The following is a 27,256-nucleotide window of genomic DNA, read 5'->3' on the forward strand; positions in this document are numbered from 1 at the left end:
GGGTCCTAGAAAAGGCAAAAAAAAAAAAAAAAAAAGGAAAAGAAAAAAAATTAAATTAATTAATTAATTAATTAAAATAAATACATTCTACAATATGGCAGTTCCCATCGTGGTGCGGCAGAGACAAATCCAAATAGGAACCATGAGGATGTGGATTCGATCCCTGGCCTTGCTCAGTGGGTTGCCGTGAGCTATGGTGTGGGTCGCAGACTCGGCTTGGATCTGATGTTGCTGTGTCTGTGGTGTAGGCCGGCAGCAACAGCTCCAATTAGACCCCTAGCCTGGGAACCTCCACATGCTGTGGTGCGGCCCTAAAAAAACAAAAGACAAAAAAAAAAAATATATATATATATATATATATAAATACATATATGCTACAATATGTATAATGGTTTCAGAATAACAATGCCAATATTTTTACCAATAATACACTGAAATTTTATTTTTCCCCTTTTTTCCATTATTGTCCTCAAAACTTATCCTACTAGTGATGAACAGTCTAATTACTGTCTTAAATTCACTTTTTAAAATTCTTCTCTGTGTTGTTGTCCGACCAATTCAATACACAGGTAGGTTTGTTTTGTTTTATATAAAATTTCTTTATAAATCTTTAATTTTGTTTTATAATTTTTAAAATATTTGCATGGTTTCAAAGTCAAAACTATACCAGAAGACATACTCAGAGAGAACTGAATTGTGGTCCCTTCCACCCTATTCTCTCACCCTTTCCTATAGGTAATCATTGTTGTTGTTTTGTTTTGTTTGGGTTTGGGCTTATCCTTTTTAGATAATCATATTTTTATTATAAATTTTCTTCTTTCTTGTTTTGTTTGCTTAACAACAATACATGTTCATTCACTTTTTACGTTGTGTAGTATTCCACTGAGTGAGTCTACCATAGTTTATTTAACCAGTTCTGTTATGATTAACTTACTTGGGTTTTTTTTAGATCTTTTATATTATAAATTGTGCTTTGATGTAAACCAGTATCTCCTAACTACTGGTCTGGTACTCCTTTTGTAATATTTATGTAGTTATGAAAACAAGGCATATACTAATTTATATTTATTCCTCATTTCATTTATTTAACAAGCCTTTATTGAACTCAGACTATGTCAGAAAGTGTATGATTTTGGAGAAATATAAAGATGCATAAAGCAGAGTCCAACTTTCAAGGAATTCATAATGTAGTAGACAGTACAGACATATTCAAGACATGCAAAGCTTTACAAAATAAGGTATAAGCAAATCACTGTGAGTTCAATAGAAAGAGAAATCCACTCAGATAAAGAAAATTAGGAAGTCATCATAGGCAATGTGACATTTCAGTAAAGTTAGAGGAGAACTGGAATTCCCCAAAGTACATGAAGACAATATAGACCATATGGAAACTTAGTCTTAATGTTTGTCCTTACCTAGGACCTTTTCATTTGTCACATGGAGAATGTATTCATGTATTATTTATTTATATACATTACAGACTTAGTTAAAATTTCCGTTTTTCAAATGAATGTGGATGGCGTTTTCAGTACGTAATGAGTACCCCTGTGTTCCTGGATATGCGTGGGAAAATACTTGGACACGATGCTGTCTGGGCCAGGATTATCAGATACTAAATGTCAAGGCAAGAAACAGTGGAAACGCTGGAGTATGTCTCTGCCTTTCCATATCTCTTGAGATATTGTTGAGCTTGGTTTATGCCAAAGAAAAATAAGACCCAGAGAGAAAAGACCGGATTTAAGTTTTGGATCTACATTTTAAATGCATCTTGTTTATTTATGCTAGTCTACTTCATTTCAGAAAGGAATTTAGACCATTTATTAGAGTACATAAAATGCAATAAGGTAATACAAATTAAAAGCAAAATTGCAACCCAGTGCCCAAATCTTGGTTCTTTATACCATTCTCCGGTAAAAGGAACTAGCCCTTGTTGGAGAAATGATTGATTCTAGGACTGCAGGTAGAGAACAAACAAGATGAGTCTGGAACATCTTATAGTGCCAGTAAGTAAAGAAGTGCTCAAAACACAAAATGACGGGCTAAGTCAAAGAGACACAGGAGCCAACCGAAAGAGCTCCCAATGACCAAAGCTGGAATAATTTAAGCAACAAAATAAATAATGTAATAATCGATTATAAGCCAAAGAATAAATAAATATCCATTAGTCCATACTGATGTAAACAAATGATTTAAGAAATAAATAAATGAGGATAATAAATAAATCTCCCATGAGGAAGAATTCCAAGTAATTTATATACACTCTGCTGTCCAGGAGGTGAAGCAAAACTTCTCACTCTTTAAATGTGAGATGTGCAAGATGAGCTTTTTTCAAAGAGAATAGCATGGAAAGAAGTGGAAAAGAGTAATTTTACAGTAAAGAAACCTGGCAGATAACACTTCAGCCAGGCAATCAAGGTTAACAACAGTGCTGTCATACAGATAGTATAAACCCTTGATAGGACAGCATGAGAATGGCACTTCTGTGGTTTTCCCAAAAACCTATTGCTGCCATCTAATCATGAGAAACACATCAAACAAACTGCAACTGAGGGGAATTCTGCAAGAATACCTGACCAGTACCTCTCACCACTGCCAAGGACACCAAAAACAAGGGAAGTCTGAGAGGCTATCACAAACAAGAGGACCCTGTGACAGAACTGAAATGTAGTCTCCTAAATGGGATCTCAAAGCAGAATAAAAAGAAACTACAGGAGTTCCCATCATGGCTCAGTGGTTAACAAATCCGACTAGGAACCATGAGCTTACGGGTTCGATCCCTGGCCTCGCTCAGTGGGTTAAGGATCCAGCATTGCCATGAGCTGTGGTATAGGTCACAGACGAGGCTCAGATCTGGCATTGCTGTGGCTCTGGTGTAGGCCGGTGGCTGCAGCTGCAATTAGACCCCTAGCCTGGGAACCTCCACATGCCGCAAGTGCAGCCCTAGAAAAGAGAGAAAGACAAAAAGAAAAAAAAAGAAAAGAAAAGAAACTACATAAGCAAAGGATATCTAAATTATAGACTTCGGTTAATAATAACATAAAAATATTGGTTTATTAGTTGAGCAAATGTGCCATAGTAACATAAGATGCTAATAAGAGGTAGGGCAACTGGGTATAAGATGTAGAGGAACTTTATACTATTTTTGCAATTTTTCTGTAAATCTAACTCTATTCTAAAATAAAAGGCTTATTTTAAAAAGAAAAAAGGGGAGTTCCCATCGTGGCTTGGCGGTAATGAACCCGACTAGTATCCATGAGGATGCAGGTTCAATCCGTGGCCTTGCTGAGTGGGTTAAGGATCTAGCATTGTGTTGCTGTGGCTGTAGTGTAGGCCAGCAGCTGCAGCTCTGATTAGAACTGCAACCTGGGAACTTCCATATGCCTCAGGTGCAGCCCTAAAAAAGCGAAATAAATAAATAAATAAATAAACAAAAAAGGGTAGGAGGATGTCATGAAGAAATAAAAATATAAAGCATGGCAGTGTGCTCAGTGGTTCCTCAGATCTGCCTCTTGCTTCAACAGTGTTTGGATCGAACAGACCCAGGGACGCCACTTGTTCCAGCCTCCCACCACCCTCCCAACATTTTTTTCCAGTCCTTCTAAGTTAGCCACTCAGCTACCCTCTGCCTCCAGGACCAGCCAACACCATTTGTTGAGCTTAACTTCTTATTACCAATCAGCCATGAGCTCCCAGATTTGCCAGAATTAGTCCACCAAGTCGGAAGCTATTGTCAGCTACCTGGTCAACATGCAGCAACCGGCCCCCTTTACCTACCTCTCTCTGGGCTTCTATTTTGACCATAATAATGTGGTTCTGGAGGGCATAAGCCACTTTTTCCACAAATCGGCAGAGGAAAATCACAAGGGCAACTTGAAAATGCAAAACCAGTGCAGCAGACAGGCCCTCTACCAGGAAGCCATTTCAGGATGAGTGGAATAAGAACCCAGGACGCTCTGGAAGCCACCATTCTCATGGAGAAGAACCGGAACCAGGCCCCTTTGGATCTGCATGCCCTGGGTTCTGGCTGCGCAGAGCCCCACTTCTGTGATTTTCTGAAGAGCCACACCCTAAAAGAGCAGGTGAAACTCATGGAGAAGATGGGCGATCACCTGACCAATCTCCACAGGCTGGCTCATCTTCAGGTTGAGCTGGGCTGGATGCATGTCTCTTCAAAAGGCTCATCCTCAAACAAGACTAGGAGCCTCCGGAGCCTGTGGCCTTTGAGGAACCCCTCTGGTGTTGGGTCTTCTGCTTATAAGACCCTCTCTACAGCCACTAAGCAGCTTTTTAACCACCCTGGAGCTCTCTCCCAAGGCTTGGACCAAATGGAAACAATAAAGCTTTTTGCAGAAAAAAGTATTAAATGAGACCTGAGACCTAGAATAAGATTAAGCCTTAAAAACATATATTATATCCTTGCGAAATAATCACAAACTTGGCCCTAATCTTCGTAAGAATCAATGGGAAAAGCAAGATCTGATCAGTTATCATAATTAACATTAGCCAGAAGATAAAAGGAAACCAATTTTTTAGGATAAATAGAAGGATCTTTGGTACTAGAGACAGTCAGGTATTTCTCTCAAGGGTCCTCATAAAGAGGAAATTGTAAAGTGGAATGAACAATGTTCATATACAATAGCTGTGGCTGATCATTGCAGTAATGGCCCTATTGGATGACTGATCCCTGGGTCCCCCTTTGCTATATGTCATTGCCTCTCCTTCCATCACAAGCTGGAGTCTGTTTCTCCACACCTTTGAACCTATGCTGGAAATAGTGTAAGAATTCCAAACTTTTGCAACCTTAACATAAAAGCCCTTACAAGGATAACTTGATCCCCTTGCTGTACAGTGGGAAAATAAAATAAAAAACTTTTAAAAAAAGCCGTTACAATATCATTGTGCTATGCACCTGAAATTAACATGATATTGTACATCAACAAAACTTCAGTTTAAAAAAGAGAGACTTTGTAGTTTCCACTTTCACAGTGACCCCATGCTATGAACAATCCCAGGGGAACCAAGGTGCCCCTGATGACAGCCTGCACCACTGCCAAATATGCCTGTGAGACTGTTCTGCACCCTCCAAACCTAGTCAAATCATCAGACAACTGAAACCACATGAGTGGTTCCTGTAAAAGAATCCCTCAGATTGCCAACCCATAGCATCATGTGAAGTTTTACATTTTGATTTTAAGCCAATAAATTTTGGAATGGTTATGCAAAAAGCTATTTTTAAAAAATAGCCTTCACTGTAGAAGAAAAGCACCACACTCCAATAAATCTATCAAAAGCAACTGAACAGAAACCCTTCTTTCTAACTGAACACCTTGGAAATCTCTCTTGAGCAAGATAACCCCTGCCCTGCTCACTTCAACTGAGATAATGGTTGTAAAAGTGCTTTGCAAACTGGAAAGCATCCTACTTTGTTGGACAAAGAACTTTGTCCAACTTTTTTTTTTTAATTTCCAAGGTTGTATAAGTTTTCTGTTTATTTGCTATTAACGGGAAGTCTGAATTCACAAGGAAAATATACAGGGAAGATTTTTTTTTCATTTATAGTGATTTTTTTTCCATTATAGCTGGATTACAGTGTTCTGTCAGTTTTCTACTGTACAGCAAAGTGACCCAGTTACACATACGAGTATATATTCTTTTTTCTCACATTATCATGCTCCATCATAAGTGACTAGATATAATTCCCAGTGCTACACAGCAGGATCTCCTTGCTAATCCATTCCAAAGGCAATAGTTTGCATCTATTAACCCCAATTCCCAATCCATCCTACTCCCTCCCCCTCCCCCTTGGCAACCACAAGTCTATTCTCCATGTCCATGAGTTTCTTTTCCATGGCAAGGTTCATTTGCGTCATATATTAGATTCCAGATATGTAATATCATATGGTATTTGTCTTTCTCTTTCTGACTTACTTCACTTAATATGAGAGTATCTAGTTCCATCCATGTCGCTGCAAATGGCATTATTTTGTTCTTTTTTATGGCTGAGTAGTATTCCATTGTGTATATATACCACATCTTCTTAATCCAATCATCTGTCAATGGACATTTAGGTTGTTTCCATGTGTTGGCTATTGTGAATAGTGCTGCAATGAACATGTGGGTGCATGTGTCTTTTTCAAGGAAAGTTTTGTCCGGATATATGACCAAGAGTGGGATTGCTGGATCATATGGTAGTTCTACATATAGTTTTCTAAGATACCTCCATACTCTTTTTCCATATTGGTTGTACCAATTTACATTCCCACCCACAGTGCAGGAGGGTTCCCTTTTCTCTACACCCCCTCCAGCATGTGTTATTTGTGGATTTATGAGTGATGGCCATTCTGACTGTTGTGAGGTGATACGTCATTGTAGTTTTGATATATATTTCTCTAATAATCAGTGATGTTGAGTATTTTTTCATGTGCTTGTTGGCCATCTGTATATCTTCTCTGGAGAAATGTCTATTCAGGTCTTTTGCCCATTTTTCAATTGGGTTATTGGCTTTTATTTATTGTCCAACTTCTTAAAAAAGGCTATGAGCTTTCCAGAATATTGCTAAACTAGGATAGTTAACAGTACATGCATAAAAATAACACTGGATTCTCCTTACCCTGGACAATCACTAAGTCAGTTTTCTAAACTATGCTCTCCCTCCAATGCTTGTCACCAATGATCATTCAGATGGTCCCCAGATGGCTTGACGTTTTCAAAGGAAAGGCTGAAATCAATTTTGAAGCTTGAAAAGTTTGAAACAATTTTGTGTACATACATTTCAAAATCTTTAAATTAAAAATTATGGTTTGGTAGTTCCCATGGTGGCTCAGCAGTATTGAACCCGACTAGTGTCCATAAGGACACAAATTCAATCTCTGGCCTCACTCAGTGGGTTAAGGATCTGGTATTGCCATGAGCTGTGGTATAGGTCACAGATGCAGCTCAGATCTAGCATTGCTGTGGCAGCTGCAGCTCTCACTGGACCCCTAGCCTGGGAACTTCCATATGCCATGGGTGTGGCCCTAAAAGACCAAAAAAATGGCTTTTGCAGAAACTCAGTTTTTTCTTTATAATCATATCACAATGGTTACACATGTATTTCAAAGACTATAGATTTGTTCCACTTAAACTACATGATCAGTCACTTAATAGATGCAGGTTTCACCTCAAATTAATGTAATTTACACATTACAGTTTTTCTTGGTTACATTTTCATTTTGCTCATTATTAATATATTGCAATTATATCTCAAATTTATGAAAGCAAATTAATGGCTTTGAGGCAGTTTTGTAGTACTAAATTAGAAAAATATTTAAAACACTATAAATATATAAGTAAACAAGATAAATTAAAATCCAAAATATACATGCTGGTGTAAACACATCTGTAGGTATAATAATTTGTATAAGCACTACAAAGAAGAAGAAGAGGAGGATGAAGAAGGGGGAAGGATGTGGGAGGAGGAGGAGGAAAGAGAAGGAGAAGTTGGAAACTAGCTGATTTCAACCACAGAACACAGGAAAGCTTCAGTACTTGAGAAAGTAAGAGTGAAGAGAGGTAAAGTAAGAGAATCGGTTGAAAGCCAATTAATGGATTAAGAAGATGTGGTACATGTACACAATGGAATACTACACAGCCATAAAAAATAATGAAACCATGCCATTTGCAGCAACATGGATGCAACTAGAGATTCTCATACTAAATGAAGTCAGAAAGAGAAAAAAAATACCATATGATACTGCTTATATGTGGAATCTAAAATGTGGCACAAATGAACCTATCTACAGAACAGAAACAAACTCACAAACATGGAGAACAGACTTGTGGTTGCCAAGGTGGGGGAGTTTGGGGTTAGTAGATGCAAACTATTACATTTAGAATGGATAAGCAATGGGTTCCTACTATATAGCACAGGGAATTATATCCAGTCTCTTGGGATAAAACACGATGGAAGATGGTATGAGAAAAATAATGTATACATATGTATGACTGGGTCACTTTTCTGTACAGCAGAAATTGGCACAACATTGTAAATCAACTATACTTAATTTTTTTAAAAAAGAAGTAATTAATTTCAAGCTCCCCTCCCCCATCCCATACAGCCACATAGCAAGTTTTCTCCCACCTGGATTGAAAACGAGTTTTCTATTATCTATGGAATTGATTCAGAATGGTTCTAGTCTAGGGTATTCCATGTACAACATAGAATGTGCAATTAGACACTGTACTGAAAACAAAGGGATTAAATGAGTTTCTATGTTATGAGTAATGAATAACAACCGTCAACCTTGTCTCTCCAGTCAGTTTCTAGAATGTTTGCAGCAGGTCATATGCTCCTCCATCAGGAAGTTTGAGTCTTCTCTGAAGAGTTAATAGCACAAGAGAAAAGACTGAGTGGATTTCCAATAAGCTTTTTAGTTATCCACTCAAATATAAATTGACATCCAACATTGGTCAACTATTTTGGCAATGTCTCCAACATGGATGACAGAAATTAAAAAACAAAAACAAAAACGGCGGTGGTGGCGGGGGGAGAATCCAGAGTAAAGAGCAAAGAAAACTTCAATATAAATTATAATTTAAAGAAATAAAATAACATTAAAGAGGTAATAGAAAATACTGCAACCATGAAAGAAGAATTAGATGCTACAAAAAAAGAGGGGAGTAAACAAAAATAAGAAAGCACTCAGAAATTTGTGGTAATGTATTTTTAAAAGTCAATAAAGGGATTGGAAGATAAAGTTAAGGGAATCTCCTAGGATGAACAAAAGGTCAAAGAAATGTTCAACTTTAAGCCTATAGGAATTTCATTAAAAAAGAATGATAAAATGGGGGAGAAAATACTATCAAAGAAATAAAACGAAGAAATGCTATACGACTGAAGGATGTCGATTTCCAGACCAAAAGAATCTACTAAATACCTAGTAAACTTAATGATAAGACCCACACCAAAGCTCATTAGTATAAAGTTTCAGAATATCATGGAAGAAAGGACTCTTAAAAGAGATAAACATTACGTACAAAAAAATAAAAATTGTCAGAATAACATTATATCTCTCATTAGCAATGATTGACAATGAGGTACCACCTCACATTAGTCAGAATGGCCATCATTAATAAGTCTACAAATAGCAAATGATGGAGAGGGTGTGGAAAAAAAGAACCCTCCTACACTGTTGGTGGGAATGTAAATTGGTACAACCACAATGGAAAACAGTATGGCGGTTCCTCAGAAAATCAAATACAGAACTATCATATTATCCAGCAATCCCACTCCTGGGCATGTATCCAGACAAAACTATAATTCAAAAAGATACATGCACCCCTGTGTTCATTGCAGCACTATTCACAATAGCCAAGGCATGGAAACAACTTAAATATCCATCAACATATGAATGGATTAAGAAGATGTGATACATATACACAATGGAATACTACTCAGCCATAAAAAGAATGAAATAATGTCATTTGAAGCAATATGGATGGACCTAGAGATTATCATACTAAGTGAAGTTAAGTCAGAAAGAGAAAGACACATACCATTGATATCACTTATATGTGGAATCTAAAATATGGCACAAATGAACCTATCCATAAAATAGAAACAGACTCAAGACATGGAGAATAGACTTGTGGTTGCCAAGTGGGAGGAGTTGGGATTGGGAAGGACTGGGAGTTTGGGGTTAGTAGATAAAAACATTTAAAGTCTCTTGGGATAGACCATGATGGAAGATCATAAAATAAAGGCAGTGTGTGTGTGTGTGTGTGTGTGTGTGTGTGTGTGAGAGAGAGAGAGAGAGAGAGACTGGGTCACTTTGCTGTACTACAGATATTGGCACAATATTGTAAATCAACTATAATTTAATAAAAATTTTTTTAAATACTGGAACTTGAAAAATGGAGCAATGCCCTTAAAAATTTGAGAGAGAAGTATTTCCTACTTAATGATTCCTCAAGTATAAGGAAAGAATAACATTTTCAGATGTACAATATCTTATGAAATTGCCTTTCAAGAAACTTTTCTCAGGGAACCACTGAATAATATGCTTCATGAAAAAAAGAAAAGGGTAACCAGAAAACAGGGAAGCCATCATGGGATAGAGTCAGAGAATTCCCTGGTTCGTGACAGAGAGAAGTATCACCACACCCATAGAGCAGGCTGAGTGGTGACCATCAGTCTAAATCGGAACAGGAAAATGGAGAATTCCTGGAGAAGGAGGGGCATGTCTCCAAGAAAAATAAATGACAGTGGTTAGTTTTCTTATGCATTTGACCATCTCGATAGGAGCTGGCAGGTACTCTTTCCACTTTGAAAAGCCTACCCTTATTCTTTTTTTTAATGATTTTTATTATTTCCATTATAGTTGATTTACAGTATTCTGTCACTTTTCTACCATACAGAAAAAGTAACCCAGTCACACATACATATATACATTCTTTTTCTCACATTATCCTCCACCATGCTGCATTACAAGGGACTAGATATAGTTCCCAGTGCTATACAGTAGGATCTCATTGCTTATCCATTCCAAAGGCAATAGTTTGCATCTATTAACCCCAGATTCCCAGTCCATCCCCCTCCCTCCCTTTCTCTCTTGGCAACCACAAGTCTGGTCTCCAAGTCTATGAGTTTGTTTTCTGTGGAAATGTTCATTTGTGCCATCTATTAGATTCCAGATATAAGTGATATCATATAGTATTTGTTTTTATCTTTCTGACTGACTTCACTTAGTATGAGAGTCTCTAGTTTCATCCATGTTGCTGCAAATGGCATTATTTTGTTCTTTTTTATGGCTGAGTAGTATTCCATTGTGGAAATAACCTAAATATCCATTGACAGATGAATGGATTAAAATGTGGTATACCTACCCTTATTCTTACTCGACAGAGCACACCTCCCTCTGTGGAAACTGAAAGTGACAGAGAGTTGCATCTCCCTTTTAACCACGGTAAGAGCATGAGAGCTAATCTTGGTCAATGAGACTTTAAATCTACTCTTGTAATTCTATGAAAATCCTCACCTACACATTTTAAAAGGAAATAAAAGGAGAAAAAGGAAGAAGAGAGGAAGAAATGTTCCCCTCCTGCCTTCATTATGTGCAAGTGATACTTGGAGCTGCAGCAGCCATCTTATAAGCATAAAGAGTCAAGTCTAAAAGCAAAATATCAACATCCTGAGGTTGGCTGAGCAGAAATATGAAAAGCAAAATGTAAATGTAATGTATACATGTAAGGATAACTTGATCCCCTTGCTGTACAGTGGGAAAATAAAATAAAATAAATTTTTTTAAATTAAAAAAAAAGAAATATGAAAAGCACATGAATCTTCAACAACATCATAATGTCACTGAGTCAACCAACCCCAGATCCCTAGCTCTGGACTTCTTTAAGAGTATGATAATAAAACTATTTATGCTTGGGCTACATTTAGCTGGATATGATGCTGCTTTGCAATCAAAAAGCATATTAAGGAGTTCCTGTTGTGGCTCAGTGGTAATGAACCCAATCAGTAATCATAAGGATGCGGGTTCAGTCCCTGGCCTTGCTTCATGGGTTAGGGATCCAGCATTGCCATGAGCTGTGGTGTGGGTCACAGATGCAGCTCGGGTTCTGCGTTGCTGTGACTGGCAGCTCCAACTCCAATTTGACCCCTCGCCTGGGAACTTCCATATGCCATGGGTGCAGCCCTAAAGAATATGAAAAGAAAAGTATTGTAAATTCTATAAGAAGTTGCTAATCTTCTGTTAATGTGCTTAGGGAAGAATAAAGTGAAATATACATGGAAAACTAAGTAACTCCCCCCCCCAAAAAAATAAGGCAATTATTAATTTCAGGCAAAACAAAAAGCTGTACAAGAAATTTTAGTAAAATGTAGAATTGTGAATGAAATGTACATAATAATAGAATAATCAATGAATATTCATTTAAACAAACTATGTTATAGATATTCTGGGAGGACTGGGAAAGGGAAAAGGAGGAGTACTCCATGGGTGGAAAAACTGTTCTATAAGTAATAGAGTTTTCAGGGCAAGTAGTTTTTTTGAGACTAACATTTATGAAAGGCAAAAGGGGGAGAAAGTAGAATTGGACAAGGAAAGCCTTCAGACTACAATGCAGATCTGAGACTTGTGAAAAGAAAGGAAAGGGAGGGCCTCAGACGGTCCCACAGACGCTGACAAAGTCTCTGCAACTACTGCGTAGCACAGGGAAATCTACTCGATATTCTATAATAACCTACATGAGAAAACAATCTGAGAATGGATATATATATGTGTATAACTGATTCACTTTGCTGTACACCTGAAGCTGACACAACATTGTAAGTCATCTATACTCCAATAAAAGTTTTAAAAGTCTCTGCATGCCCAGAGGGGACATTTGGAGCAAAAATGATTCAGGAAAGGAGTACTACACTAGGCAGAAATGGCTAAGCCTGTGTATGGCCATGTCGCCCCATTATTCAATGGAGTCACCTGCAGAAGAGTGTGGCCTCAGCTTAGAAGAACAGGAAGCCTGTACCAGGTAACATCTGAAGGCTGTCAGCTCACCACACTTGCGGCAGCTGGGCAATGAGTCCTTTCCTGAAGAGGGATCTGAGCATGTCCATGCCTGCCACATAAAATTATTTTGAAATATGTAGGTAAAAATAGAAAGAAACAACAGTTAAAAATATTTAAAGTGAGAATCAAAAATAGGGATAATGGGGAAGAAAATTCTAATATTTTTCTTTCTAAACTATGCACATATTTTATTAACAAATTAAAATTTTACATGTAAAAAGTCATTCTATAAGAGCTTTTCCACAGTTACTCTATTCTAAGTAGAAATAATTACACCATAATACTAATAAGGACATTTGTAACAATGTTAAGAGTATTTCTCAAGTGTCTTATCTTAGCAACATATTCAGTTTCCTGAATAGCCAGGACTAATCTTGTTAGAGCTGAAATATCAAGATTGCTTTATTTCGAGGATAAGATAATGAGATTTTCAGGAATAAAATTGTGGAGAAAGCAACTTGATTACTTACGGATTGGTTTTTTGTTTTTTTTTTCTTTTTAGGTGATGGTTTTCTTTATTCATCCAAGAAAGTAATTAAAGGCACATTATTGAGAAAGAATTCAAAACTATATCAACAAACTGCAATGGAGCATAAAAAAGTACTTTCTAGATCCATATAGTGACAGCCAATAGCAGAATTAGAAATCCATTCATCTCTACCACCCAAATTAAGAAGTTCAAGCTTGTTAGGCTTATAAAAAGTAACATCTCACGGGATGTTTTGTATGTGTATGTCTTTTTTTTTTTTTTTTTTTTTTTTTTTTTTTTTTTTTAGTGCTGCACCCACAGCATATTGAGGTTCCCAGGCTAGGGGTCAAATCAGAGCTGTAGCCACTGGCCACAGCAACACCAGATCTGAGCCACATCTGTGACCAACACCACAGCTCAGGGCAACACCGGATCCTTAAACCACTGAGCAAGGTCAGGGATCGAACCTACGTCCTCATCCATGCCAGTCAGATTCATTTCCACTGAGCCATGATGGGAAATCCTTCATGGGATGTTGAGTTAGAAATCTCTTTTTAATTTCTTGGTCTTTATAATTGGACTGGTGGTCATAGAAAATTAGGTAGGTAGGTAGATAGATAGATAGATAGATAGATAGATAGATAGATAATTGATAAATAAAGTGTTCCTAATGTGAGCAAATCCTGACATTGGTTCAGCTCCACATTGGTACTACCATGAGGCCAAACTCCTAAATATGTTCATTTTCATCCTTAGGTAGATGCCTCATGGATGCAAGATAGTTGATCCACTTCCAGACATCACACCCCTATTCCAAAAGGGCAAAGGGACTTTTCCTAGAGGCTTTATGATTTTATACAGAAGGAAGTTCTCATATTCCTAATGAGCAAAATATCTCATTACCCAAAACCAGATTACCTGCTTACCTAATACCACTCAGTGACCATGGGGAAAGCTGTTATGATGATGTGTTCAAGACAATCATAACTTACCTCTGGATCACATAGGCATCTACAATCACTGAAATGGAGGGCTCTTTCCTCAACACCTAAACATATCACCTAAACAGATCAGTGTTCTGCTAGCAGAAAAAGGGGGGAATGGCTTTGGATGTATAACGTACGACATGACTCATTTGATCCATGTATCCTGAGCTAAGAAAACCACCAGACATTTGTGATCATTCCCAACAAGCTATAATTGGGAGTTAGAACTTCTAATTTGGTATAGAGAGTAAGAAAAATTGCCTAGGTATAGAATCTTACCTATAACTGAAGCCATCTGTTAACTGATCTGGAATGAGTCATCTTGCTAAAAAACTGCATATGATTCACTCCTCTGCCTGGTATATTTTTATTGCTTTTTAAAGCTGCATTCTTGTGGTTTAATCTGTGATTACTGTTTTAAAATTTAATATCATTTGCCTAAAATTGATGATCTGTATTAATAGGTGTAGAGTTTGTTTTTGAGTAATAAAAATTTCCTGGACCTAGATACTGGTAATGGTTACACAACTTTGTGAATATATGAAAAACCAGTGAACTATACACTTTAAAAGGGTGAATTTTTATGGTATGTGAATTGCATCTCAAAAAAAAATTAGTGACATGCATGTGTGCTGAGTTCCCACTGAGAAATTCTCAAATGTTGCAAGTTTGAGACGGAGCCACCAGGGGCTAGAGATGGGCACTAGGTATCCGACAGGATGGGGCTGGCAGTGAGTAGTCTACCTGCATTGCCTGCTTTTCCAGCCAGTTTCATAGACTGTGAAGACACCTGATTTGTGCTGGCTGTTAAAGCTGTACTACATAACATTGAGCAACCTGATTCCTTATCCAACCAATGAAATTATCAATTTTCTATCTGAAAATCCTCTCTTTACAGACCACAACACTCTTCTGATCCTAGGACTGCCAATCTAAGTTGTGAATTATCCCATTCTCAAGGACCCCAACATCCAGTCTGTAATTGTGGGATGTATAAGGGGTCATGGGCACACCAAGGACAGAAGAAGCCTAGGAGGTAAGGGAAGGTGTCACACAGACTGTAAGGCTATGGAGGAAACTGCTGGTGGTGGGTGGTGGGTGGAGGGAGCAAAGAACATTTAAGGTGAGGACACAGCCAAGTCAGAATACATGGAAGTAGAGACGATGTATTACCAGAACAATGAGATGTGTACATGGAATAGTGCCAGGAGATGAGGCTGTGGTCGGAGGAGAGGGACTTGAATGCCATCCTCAAAAGTTTTTACATTATTATGTAAGCAATGGGGGACTGATGAAGGACTTTATAACCAAGAATGTTCAGTTCTTTATTTTAGAAAGATTATTTTATACACATATAATGGAGCATATATATTTGTGTTTATATATGGTATATACTTTTTAATTGTACATATAGACACAGTATGCAGTTGTATATGGAATGCATATACATGGAATATGTATGTGTGTATATACATATACATATATGTAATAGAATACTATTAGTAATAAAAAGGTACACATTTTACAACACAGGGACTATAGTCAATGTTTTATAATAACTATAAATGGAGTAACCTTTAAAAATTGTAAATCACTATATCATATACTTATAAGTTATGTAATATTGTACAGCAATTACACTTCAATAAAATAAATTAAAAAATTTCAACCATCTTGTATTTCCTTTTTATTGAAGTATAGTTAATTTACAATGTTGTGTCAGTTTCAAGTGTACAGCAAATGATTCAGTTATATATATTTATTCTTTTTCAGATTCTTTTCTATTATAGGTTATTATAAGATACTGAATATAGCTCCCTGTGCTATACAGTAGGTCCTTGTTGTTTACCTATTTTTTATATAGTACTGTGTGTATGTTAATTCCAAACTCCCAATTTATCTCTCCTCCCTCCCTATTCCTCTGTTGGTAACCATAGGTTTGTTTTCTATGTCTGTGAGTCTGTTTCTGTTTTGTAGATAGGTTCATTTGTGCCATATATTAGATTCTGCATATAAACAATATCATATGATATTTGTCTTTCTCTGTCTGACTTACTTCACTCAGTATGATATCTCTAGGTCCATTTGTGTTGCTGCAAATGGCATTATTTCATGGCTGAGTAATATTTCATTGTATATATGTACACATCTTCTTAATTCATTTTTCTGTTGATAGACATTTAGGTTGCTTCCATGTCTTGGCTATTGTAAATAGTACTGCTATAAATAAATATTTTTAATTAAAAATATTACAAACTACTGATACAACAACATGGATGAATCTCAAAAACATTATGTTGGACCCAAGAGTTATGCCTCCTGCTTTGGTTTTTTCCTCAGGTTTGCTTTGTCTTTCATGTTCCATATAAAATTTTGGATTATTTGTTTTAGTTCTGTGAAAAATGTCATGGATAATTTGATAGGGATCACATTAAATCTGTAGATTGCTTTGGATAGTATGGCCATTTTAACCATATTAATTCTTCTAATCCAGGAGCATAGGAACATCTTCCATTTCCTTGCTCGATTAATGTTTTATAATTCTCAGTGGATAAGTCTTTCACCTCCTTGGTCAGGTTTATTCCTAGGTATTTTATTTTATTTTGGGGGGGTGTGATTTTAAAAAAGGTATTTTTAAAATATTCTTTTTCTAATATTTCATTGTCAGTGTAGAGAAATTCAACTGATTTCTGAATGTTAATCTTATATCCTACTACTTTGCTGAATTTGTTTATCAGATTGAGTAGTTTTCTCTCTATACTATCATGTCATCTGCATAGAGTGACAATTTTACCTTTTCTCTTCCAATTTGGAATCTTTTATTTCTTTTTGTGTCTGATTGCTGTGGCCAGGACTTCCAATACTATGTTGAATAAAGGTGGTGAGACTAGGCATTCTTCAGACATGACAGATCTTAAATGTACAACACCTCAATGAAGATACACATTTCTGTCATCACAGAAAGTTTCCTTGTGACCCCCCCCTTTCAGGAAATCCCTTCCCCCATTGGCAATCACTGTTCTAATTATCAGCACAATAAAGTAGTTTTCCTATTGTAGAATTTCATATAAATGGAATCATAGTATATGCACACCTTATATGTGCATGTAAATCAATGAAACTAGAACACACTCTCACACCATGTATGAAATAGTTGCAAACCATGTAACTGACAAGGGCTCAATCTCCAAAATATACAAACAATACATACAACTCAACAACAACAAAAAAACCAAACAAGCAAATTGAAAAATGGACAGAAGACCTAAATAGACATTTCTCCAAAAAAGACACAGATGGCCAGTAGGCACATGAAAAGATGCTCAACCTCACTAATTATTACAGAAATGCAAGTCAAAACTACAATGAGGTACCACTTCACACTAGTCAGAGTGGCCATTATTACTCAGTCTACAAATAACAAATGCTGAGGAGGGTATGGAGAAAAGGAAGCCCTCCTACACTATTGGTGGGAATTGGTGTACAACCACTATAGAAAATAGTATGGAGGTTCATCAGAAAATGAGATATAGAACTACAATATGGTCTAGCAATCCCATTCCTGGGCATATATCCAGACAGGACTATAATTCAAAAAGATATATGCACACCTGTATTCACTGCAAGACTATTCACAATAGCCAAGACATGGAAACAACTTAAATGTCCATCAATAGATGAATGGATTAATAAGATGTGGTACCTATATACAATGAAATACTACTCAGCCATAAAAAAAAATACCATTTGCAGCAACATGAATGCAACTAGAGATTATATACTAAGTGAAGTCAGAAAGAGAATGACAAATATCATATGATATCACTTATATGCGGAATCTAAAATATGGCACAAATGAACCTATCTACAAAATAGAAACAGGCTCACAGACATGGAGAACAGATTGTAGTTGCCAAGGTAGGGAGGGGAGGGAGTGGGATGGACTGGGAGTTTGGGGGTGATAGATGTAAATTATTAACTTTGGAATGGAAAGACAATAAGGTCCTATTGTATAGCAAAGGGAACTCTATCTGATTTCCTGGGATAGACCATGATGGAAAATAAAATTTTTTAAAAGAGTGTAAAAATATATATATGTGTGTATATATATATATGTATATATCACTTTGCTATACAGCAGAAATTGGCACAGAACTGTAAATAAACTATGCCTACACTTTCCCCCTTTTTTGGCCACACCCACAGCAAATGGAAGTCCCTGGGCAGGGGATCAAATCTGAGCCACATCTGCAACCTACGCCACAGGTGCAGCAATGCCAGATCCTAACCCACTGTGCCACAGCAGGAACTCCCAACTACATTATAATAAAGAATAAAAAATAATTTTTAAAAGATCTGTCATGTCTGTGTTTGTAAATTATACATAAAAAACAAAGAAATCACACTAAGGCGTGAATGTGAAGGATGGGAAGGCGGAGAGCAAAGTTGAAGATGAATCTGCTTTTCCATTGCTTTCTCTTTTATTAACAGCTCACGTGACAGTCTGCTGCAGGCCCCCACCCGGCAGAGGAGTCCAGGGTGCAGGCTGACAGGCTTGATTTCCAAAGAGCAATTGTGTCCCTTTCCTTTCCCTGGAAATGAGGAAAATTAAACCAGACCCTCCACGTGAAATCTTCTTTTGTTCAGATCCATTCAAATACCTGATATCTTACTCCTCTTGGAGAGGCTGGACTTAAGTTGAATGAATGTGGAGCAATTCTATCAGAGCACAGCAGAAGGCTGCTCTGAGCCTAGGGTGGTTTACAACAAAATGTGACAATTGCGGACACCAGGGAGACCCAGGGCCTCAGTGAGGCTGGGTAACTTGAGCAGCCCTCAGTCCAATATCCGGTGTGCCAGACAGAAATGCTTAAAGACCTAGATCCTATTATATGAGGCTGAATTCATTCAATTAAACAGCTTAAGCAGCTCCGATCAGCCGCTGGAACACTTCTCTTCGGAGTGCTAAAACAATGGCCTGGGGGGCAGCTGAAGTTTGCTTTCTCTTGTGTGAGGCCAGCTGGAGTTGCCCAGCACAGGGCCACACTGGGGAGGGCCAACTCGGCATAATTGCATTAAACTTGCCTGCTCTTTCCGGAAAGCACTTCCTGACCATTTCAAGGAGGAAATGAGTTAAGGGGGAGATTTTGAGTCTTAAGACATCACATCTATCTTTCAAATCCCTCATCCAACCCTTCAAGATCACTTTTATGAGAAGAGAATCTAAATTTAGATTCCCCTACCTAGGGTTAGTTTTGCTATGTTACACCTGGTCCTTCCTCCTTGGCATTAAGGTGACTTTTGTTGGGTATAACATTGGGGGCAGCAGAAAATAGATTAGATTTCTCTAAGGTAGAACCAGGGTATCACTAATTCCATTGCAGTTCTGAAGATCATAGTCTGATGTCAAAATCCACGTAAAAGGCTAATCTCTCTCAAAAAGTCCTCCCAGATCTCTGTTACCAATTCAGGCTGTCATATCCCCCGCCCCAGCTCCCACCCTGTGTGTCCTTGATACTTTATCTCTTCTGTGGCACTTCTTTTTTTTTTTTTTGCTCTTTGGGGCCACACCCGCAACATATGGGGAGTCTCAGGCTAGGGGTTGAATTGGAGCCGTAGCTGCCAGCCTACATTACAGCTAAGCCGTGTCTGCGACCTACACCACAGCTCAGGGCAACACCAGATCCTTAACCCACTGAGCAAGGTCAGGGATGGAACCTGCATCCTCATGGATGCTAGTCAGATTTTTTGTTGTTGTTAACTGCTGAGCCACGATGGGAACTCCTGTGGCACTTCTTTATTCATCTCTCCACCAACTCAACAAGCATTTATTGAGTCCCCCCATCTCCGATGTTCGAAACAGTTCTGGGCACATTCCCATATTATTCATTTAATCTTCACAATAATCCTTTCAGGTTGCTGATGTCATCCTGCTTTCACTGAAGATACCTATGCCCACAGCATGCCGAAGATCTAACAGCCAGTGTTGACACTGAGTTGCTTCAAATCTAACATCCTATCCCCCAACTCAGACTGCTATGAATTGTCTACTTGTGTGTTTGTCTAGCTCTGTCACTTAATAAATATCTACTGGAACCTACTGTGTGCTAGGCATCATCCTAATCACCAAGGATACACACTAAGTCCTGGTCCTGTTCCCGAGGATCTATTTGAGTCCAATGGTCATGTCATTTATTTATTCACTAGCCAGACATATGAGGAATACTTGCTGTATCCTAGGGGCACCCTGCTCTAGGCATGGAGAAATGGCAGAGACATGCTTCCTGTCCTCAGGACAGTGTCCAAACAGAGGCATGAGCAGATCGTCACTGGAATACACAAGAGGGAATGACTTGTTGCCTGTGAAAAGTTCTGAGACAGCTTCATAGAGAAGATGCCATTCAGTTGGGCTTAAAGATAGGGACAGTTTTAATAGATTTCTTTTTTTTTTTTTTTTTTTTTTTTTTTTTGCTTTTTTTTAGTGCCACACATGAGACATATGGAGGTTCCCAGGCTAGGGGTCTAAGCAGAGCTACAGCTGCCCAACCTACACCACAGCCACAGCAATGCAGGATCTGAGCTGCATCTGCGACCTGCATCACAGCTCATGGCAATGCCGGATCCTTAACCCACTGAGCGAGGCCAGGGATCGAACCCACAACCTTATGGTTCCTAGTCGGATTTGTTTCTGCTGCACCACAATGGGAACTCCCGGATTTTTTTTCTTTCTTTCTTTTATTTTTAGGGCCGCAACTTCAGCATATGGAAGTTCCTGGGTTAGGGGTTGAACTGAAGCTGCAGCTGCCGGCCTACATCACAAACACAGCCACGGCAACACTAGATCCAAGAGCAGCATCTGCCACTTATGCTGCAGCTCGAGGCAACACCAGATCTAGTTGGGTTCTTAACCCGCTGTGCCACAAAGGGAGCTCCAAGTTTTTTCAAAAACTGGGGAGGGGTTCTCGTTGTGGTTCAGTGGGTTTCCGTTATGGTTTCATGAGGAATCGGGTTCGATCTCTGGCTTCCCTCAGTGAGTTAAGGATCCACTGCTGCCGCAAGCTGCAGCATATGTCACAGATGTGGCTCAGATCCAGGATTGCGGTGGCTATGGTGTAGGCTGCAGCTGTAGTTTCAATTCAACTCCCAGCCCCAGAACTTCCATATGCTGCAGGTAATGCCCTAAAAAAGAAAAAAAAATAATAATAATAAGGAAAAAAAATTCGGGAAGGCATCCTAGTGAGAGTCCTCATGAACCAGGACATGGAGGTATAAAACGGCAGGGTGGCATCAGGGTGACTTAAACAGTAACATGTGGCTGGAATTCAGGGTGTGAGGCAGGGTGTGGAGGGAGATGAAATTGAAAAAGCACCTTGAAAGTTACGTAAACGAGCTTAGACTTGATCTCATGAAAATGGAGGGAACCACTGGAGATTTCTGAGCAAAGGAGCTTATTTATCTTTGTGCCCCATGGCGTGTGGCACACTGCCTTGTTCTTGGTAGCAGATTTTAGCATTTGTCACTTTCCTGGCACCAGAGAGGACTCTGGCCCCCAACATGATGTCATGCTCTGTTTACACAGGAAAAATAATGCCTATGCTCTTGCGTATAGCAATTTTCTTGCCAGCCCCTCTGCCAAGTCATCCCAGGTCTGAGAGCAATCTTTCTCTTTTATCCAAGGCCAAATTGCTGCCTCCATGTAGTTGTCGCTGCTATAGACCCTGCTTATTTTCTCCTTGGAGAACAGAAGGTGGTCCAATGGAAGTAGTACTGGCCTGAGAGTCTTAAGGAACCGGAGACCTGGTCCTGTTCTACAAGTTCCTAGAATGCGACCTTTGCCTGTGGCCCTTCTGTGAAATGGATAGATGATTTCTTTTTTTAAGTTTCATTGCAGTATAGTTAATTTACAAGGCTATGATGATTTCTGCTATACAACAAAGAGACCCAATCATACATAAACACATGACCATTTTCTCTGTGATTCTTTTCTCACATAGATTATCACAGAATACTGGGTAGAGTGCCCTGTGCTATACAGCAGGTCCCTGCTGGCCAATCATTCCATACGGTCAATCCCAAACCCACAGTTCATCCCCCCCACCCCTCGACCTGACCCCTTTGGTAACCATAAGTTTTTCAAAGCCTGTGAGTATGTTTCTGCTCTGCAAATAAGTTAATTTGTATCTTTTTTTTAGATTCCACAGAGGTGATGTCATATGATGTTTGTCTCTCACTGCCTGACTAATTTCATTTACTATGATAGTTTCTAGGTCCATCCATATTGCTACAAATGGCATTATTTCATTCTTTTTTATGACTGAGTAATATTCCCTTGAATATATATACCACATCTTCTTTTGGATAGATGATTCCTATATTCCCTTCCAGACTTAAGAATTTCTTTCTTTTTTCTTTTATGGCCACACCATATGGAAGTTCCCAGGCTAGGGATCGTATTGGAACTGCAGCTGCTGGTCTATGCCACAGCCACCACAACATCAGATTTGAGCCACATCTGCAAGCTATGCACAGCTTGCAGCAACACTGGATCTGTAACCCACTGAGCAAGGCCAGGGATTGAACCCACATTCTCACAGAGACATTGGGTCCTTAATCCACTGAACCACACTGAGAACTCCAAGAGTCTCTATGTTTTTTTTTAATTTATTTTGTCTTTTTTGGTTCCCAGGCTAGGGGTCAAATTGGAGCTGTAGCCGCTGGCCTATGCCACAGCCACAGCAACACGGGATCCAAGCCATGTCTGCAGCCTATACCACAGCTCACAGCAATGCCAGATCCTTAACCCACTGAGAGAGGCCAGGGATCGAACCTGCATCCTCATGGATACTAGTCAAATTCTCTTCCACTGAGCCATGACTCTTCAGCCACGAGACCCTGAAGAGTCTCTCTTTTAAATGTAGGGTCGACATGACTTCGGCCAGGCCAGATGGTAGACTTTCTACTACTGGCAGAATAATTTTCTTTGGTTGCAGCCTGTTTTATTCTCTCTTTACTTTGTCTCACATCTCCACACTCCACCCACTCCTTGCCCATTCAAGGAAGGTTTTCAGGGATGTTTGCACCTAAGAGAGATTTGTATTGCTTAGCTGGAAATACAAGTTGCTAAAGAAAATTCTCAAATAAACAAACAAAAAAAATTGGAGTTCCCATCGTGGCGCAGCGGAAACGAATCCAACTAGGAACCATGAGGCTGAGGGTTCCATCCCTGACCTTACTCGGTGAGTTAAGGATCCAGCAGCGCTGTGAGCTGTGGTGTAGGTTGCAGACGCTGCTTGGATCTGGTGTTACCATGGTTCTGGTGTAGGCCGGTGGCTACAGCTCCAATTAGACCCCTAGCCTGGGAACCTCCATATGTCGTAGATGCAGCCCTAAAAAGACAAAAAGTCAAAAAAAGAAAGAAAGAAAATTCTTGGAGTTCCTGTCATGGCTCAGCAGCCATGAGGACGCAGGTTCGATCCCTGGCCTTGCTCAGTGGGTTAAGGATCCGGCACTGCCATGAGCTGTGGTGTAGGTCACACATACCACTCAAATCCCACATTGCTGTGGCCATGGCACAGGCTGGTGGCTACAGCTCCAATTGGACCCCTAAGCTGGGAACCTCCATAAGCCATGGGTGCAGCCCTAAAAAGACAAAAAAAAAGAAAAAGATAAAGAAAAAGAAAATTCTCTACCAGTCTTCTTTGAAACCCTCAATACACTGAGGATATGAGGTTACTTGTCCTAAATGGGGTACAGAGAAAAAGGGATACTTTTCAGAAGGAATAGCACGATTGAGAAGTATATCTTTCTTAGAATAAACAAAATCAATCTTCTGAAGGAAGATGTTTTTGAGAATAAAAGGTAATATTTATTAAAAATTTCTCTGGGAGTTCCTGTCATGGCTCAGTGGTTAACAAACTCAGCTAGCATCCATGAGGATTCGGATTCAATCCCTGGCCTGACTTAGTGGGTTAAGGATCCGGCATTGCCATGAGCTGTGGTGTAGGTCACAGACGCTGCTTGGATCCCATGTTGCTGTAGCTGTGGCTGTAGTGTAGGCCAGTGAATACAGCTCTCATTGGGCCCCTAGCATGGGAACCTCCATATGCCACAGGTGCAGACCTAAAAAGACAAAAAAAGAAAAAAAAAAATTCTCTGAAAGCATAAGCATAAACCAGGACGGTCCCAACTAACTATGAAGCATAGTCACTCCATACACCATTAAATCCAAAAAAACAAAACAAAAAAAAAAAACAAAACAAAAAAACATGGCATCACAACCTTACTGTCCTATAGATATCACTAATCAATCCCCACATTTTTTCCACTGAGCCCAGATGAGTCTAGAACCCTTCTGAACAAGTGCTCCTGACACTGCTAAGCCATCAGTGTTAGCCTTTGAGTTGAAATCTCTTTATTACAGTTAGTCTTGTAGTAGAAGCCAGATGTAATAGTTACCATGGTGCTCTGCCCAGATCCCCTCTGTAGGCTGAGGAACTCATCCCTCTGCTGCCAGATCTACTGTCTGCTAATGGCCTGACAAATGGACCCCTCCCCAAGCACTGCCCACAGCTGAAGGACACTGCCTTTCCCAAGGTCATGTCCTCTCCCAAGTGCATTGAGACCAAGCACTGGTTGATGAAAGGATACAACGACCAGACACCCCCTCCCTCTCTTCCTTCTATTTGAGTCAAATCTGCAGGGCCATCCAAGCTCCAGAGCTTTCTGTAAGATCAGGTGAATAGTGACTTCTCCTTCTGCTCAATCATGACTTCCTCACTTCCCCACAGAAGTATCTCCCGGGAATCCTCCTCTATCAACCTTCTACGCACAATTCTCCATCTCAGGATATGTTTGCAGGGGTCCCTACCCAAGGAACCAAACCACCTCTGTGCATTAGTAAGAAGTAAACCCAAGGTTAACTTCCTAATTTGTGCCTCAGTAACACAGGTCAATGAGCATACATTTTTTGTTTTTATGCTTAATTGATCTCAATTTAAAAGCTGTCCTGGAAAATAAAATGCCCCTTCACTCTTTGCAATCAGAAGATGCCAAGTCCTCTTCTTCTCTAGTCTCTAGAGGAAGAAACAGGATTGCTATGTGGCTCCACAGCAATAAAATGGAGCAAGTACTTTCAGGGGAACAGGAGACCTGGGTTTTAGTACTGGCTTTTCCACCGATTCATTATCATGTGAGCAAATCATTTCCTTTCTCTAGGTGGATCCAAATTTACCTATCTGAAATATAGAGCTTTTCAGAAAAATTACCCAAAATTTAGAAATAGGGCAGAAAGGTACGTCCCCATTCTTTCACTGTTATGTGGGAACAAAGATTGTCTAGGTGAATGTATGTAATTTCTCTCACCATTTGCTATTGTTTGTACACCCCTGATTTAGTGAAATTACTTATTACCTATTAGATTATGTCTCATAGATATGCAAATAATTTCTGTCCATGGAACTTAAAACCACAAAGATTTATACATAACCAAGTTTTCTACCAGTAAATTAATTCTAATGGATATAATATATACTCAGCTTTTTAAACGTTCTTTGAACCAGTCATACCATCATCATGGTTCCCTCACTAACTCATGAGTTAAAAAGAATCTCTTACACGTGGTTTATTTTATATTTGCCTGAGAGGAGGGGTTCTATCTTTTTAAAAATTATACTTCAGTAGGCTTGATCTGATCCATGACACTGGAAAAACAAAAAACAAAAAAACAGTCCACATACACATCTTGGGAACCCATGGATCACAGGATTAATGTAACACAGGACACTGAGGACTCCTTTCTAAAGAAATCCTCTGGACACTATTACCCTTCAGAAAGCAGTCAGCAATACCAGAGTCTCCAGAGCCATCATCCCTCCATCGCTGTGTGGCTGGGATGGCGTGTGGAGAAAAGCAGCCCAGCCAAGGCTTAGTGAGAGGGATTTCCCCAGGGTTTCCCAAAGTCTGGAAGTTATGACAGTTACATGGGGTCAGAGCTGGGATTCAGACCCAGGCCTGTTTAGCACTAAAAGCAGCCCGGGAACTATACTCCTCATACTTTCATGCCATGCCTCACCTGCCTATATCCCCAGGGTAGATCACATTTACCTGGCACAGAGCAGGCACCCAATGTATACCCCATGCAATTAAAAACCTTAAGTATTCCTCTTGGCTAGAGTTAGAATATTCCCAAAGGACCAAATCTATTGATAAGTCTCATTTCAGAGCATTCGAAAGACAAATGCCTGGGAGCCAGACAGGCCTCTGATCCACCCCATCATTGCCATTTCATGGCCAATTAGCAGCATAACCTTGAACTGGAATGAAATCATATGAGCCTCAGTTTCCTCGCCTGTCACATGCAAATAATCCTCATAGGCTGGTTATGAGGCTTAAAGGAGAAAACAGGATGTGAAAGCACTTAGCCCAGGACCTAGCCCAAAGGTGCCCCCACTGCTAGTGGTCTTTTGGTCTTTCCTTTCCCTCTCAGAAGTCCCTGGAAGCCTTTGAGGCCTTGGCTGTGCTGCTGCTTCTACCAGCCCCCATCCCAGCCACACAGTGATCAAGGGATGGGAAAATGCTCTGTTCAAACAGGTGTCACTGTTCTCAACCTACAGTCTCATTTCCTGATCGTGTCTTAATCTGCTCGTCGGTGGTGAAAGTTGATTTCTTGCACATTCTTATATCAGTGGGAATTTCTGCCCTTGGCTGACAGGCATTATGGGCTGGCTTTGACATACAGCCCTACAGGGCCTGAACAGCCCCTATTCTTTCCCAGTCCTGAAAGGGAGCTTTGTGCCAAGGATTCATTAAACTGCACTGCACAGCCCCTTCATAAATGGGGCTCAATAATGAACAGTCGATTTAACTGGAAAAGCTGCTGGAGCTGTTAAATTAAAGGGAAATAAAGTGCACTTTAGACTCAGTCTGCCAGAAGAAATGGTGACCTAAAAGGAAAATCTTCATTTTTATTGAAGTTTTTTAAAAAGTTTAAAATGTCCAGGAAGCTTCTTCGTGACAGGCACTGAGACATAAAAGCTCAGAATGCAGGGTTAAGATAGTGATGTTTTTCATTCGCCATCATCATCCCAAAGTCTATCTTGGGTGCTTAGAAGAGACAAAGGATTGATCTAATTTCGAGAAGCGAATATGAGGGGACGCTGCAATATGCATCAAGAAGTGGTTTTCTGTTTGTTTTTAATTTAAAAAATTTTTTCAGACCAGGCTTTCTCTGTCATTCTTGGAATATTTGG

The 27,256-nt window shown here is 39.3% G+C and overlaps 1 long non-coding RNA gene and 1 pseudogene across 3 annotated transcripts in view; one reads left to right on the forward strand and one right to left on the reverse strand.

Moving 5' to 3' along the window:
- Positions 1-27,256, reverse strand: part of LOC110255407 — a 68,796-nt gene that overhangs the window by 15,329 nt on the left and 26,211 nt on the right. The window lies entirely within an intron of this gene.
- Positions 3,421-4,920, forward strand: LOC106504827 (annotated as a pseudogene).

Source organism: Sus scrofa, chromosome 9 (genome assembly GCF_000003025.6).
Source record: "Sus scrofa isolate TJ Tabasco breed Duroc chromosome 9, Sscrofa11.1, whole genome shotgun sequence".
NCBI classification, from domain to species: Eukaryota; Metazoa; Chordata; class Mammalia; order Artiodactyla; family Suidae; genus Sus; species Sus scrofa.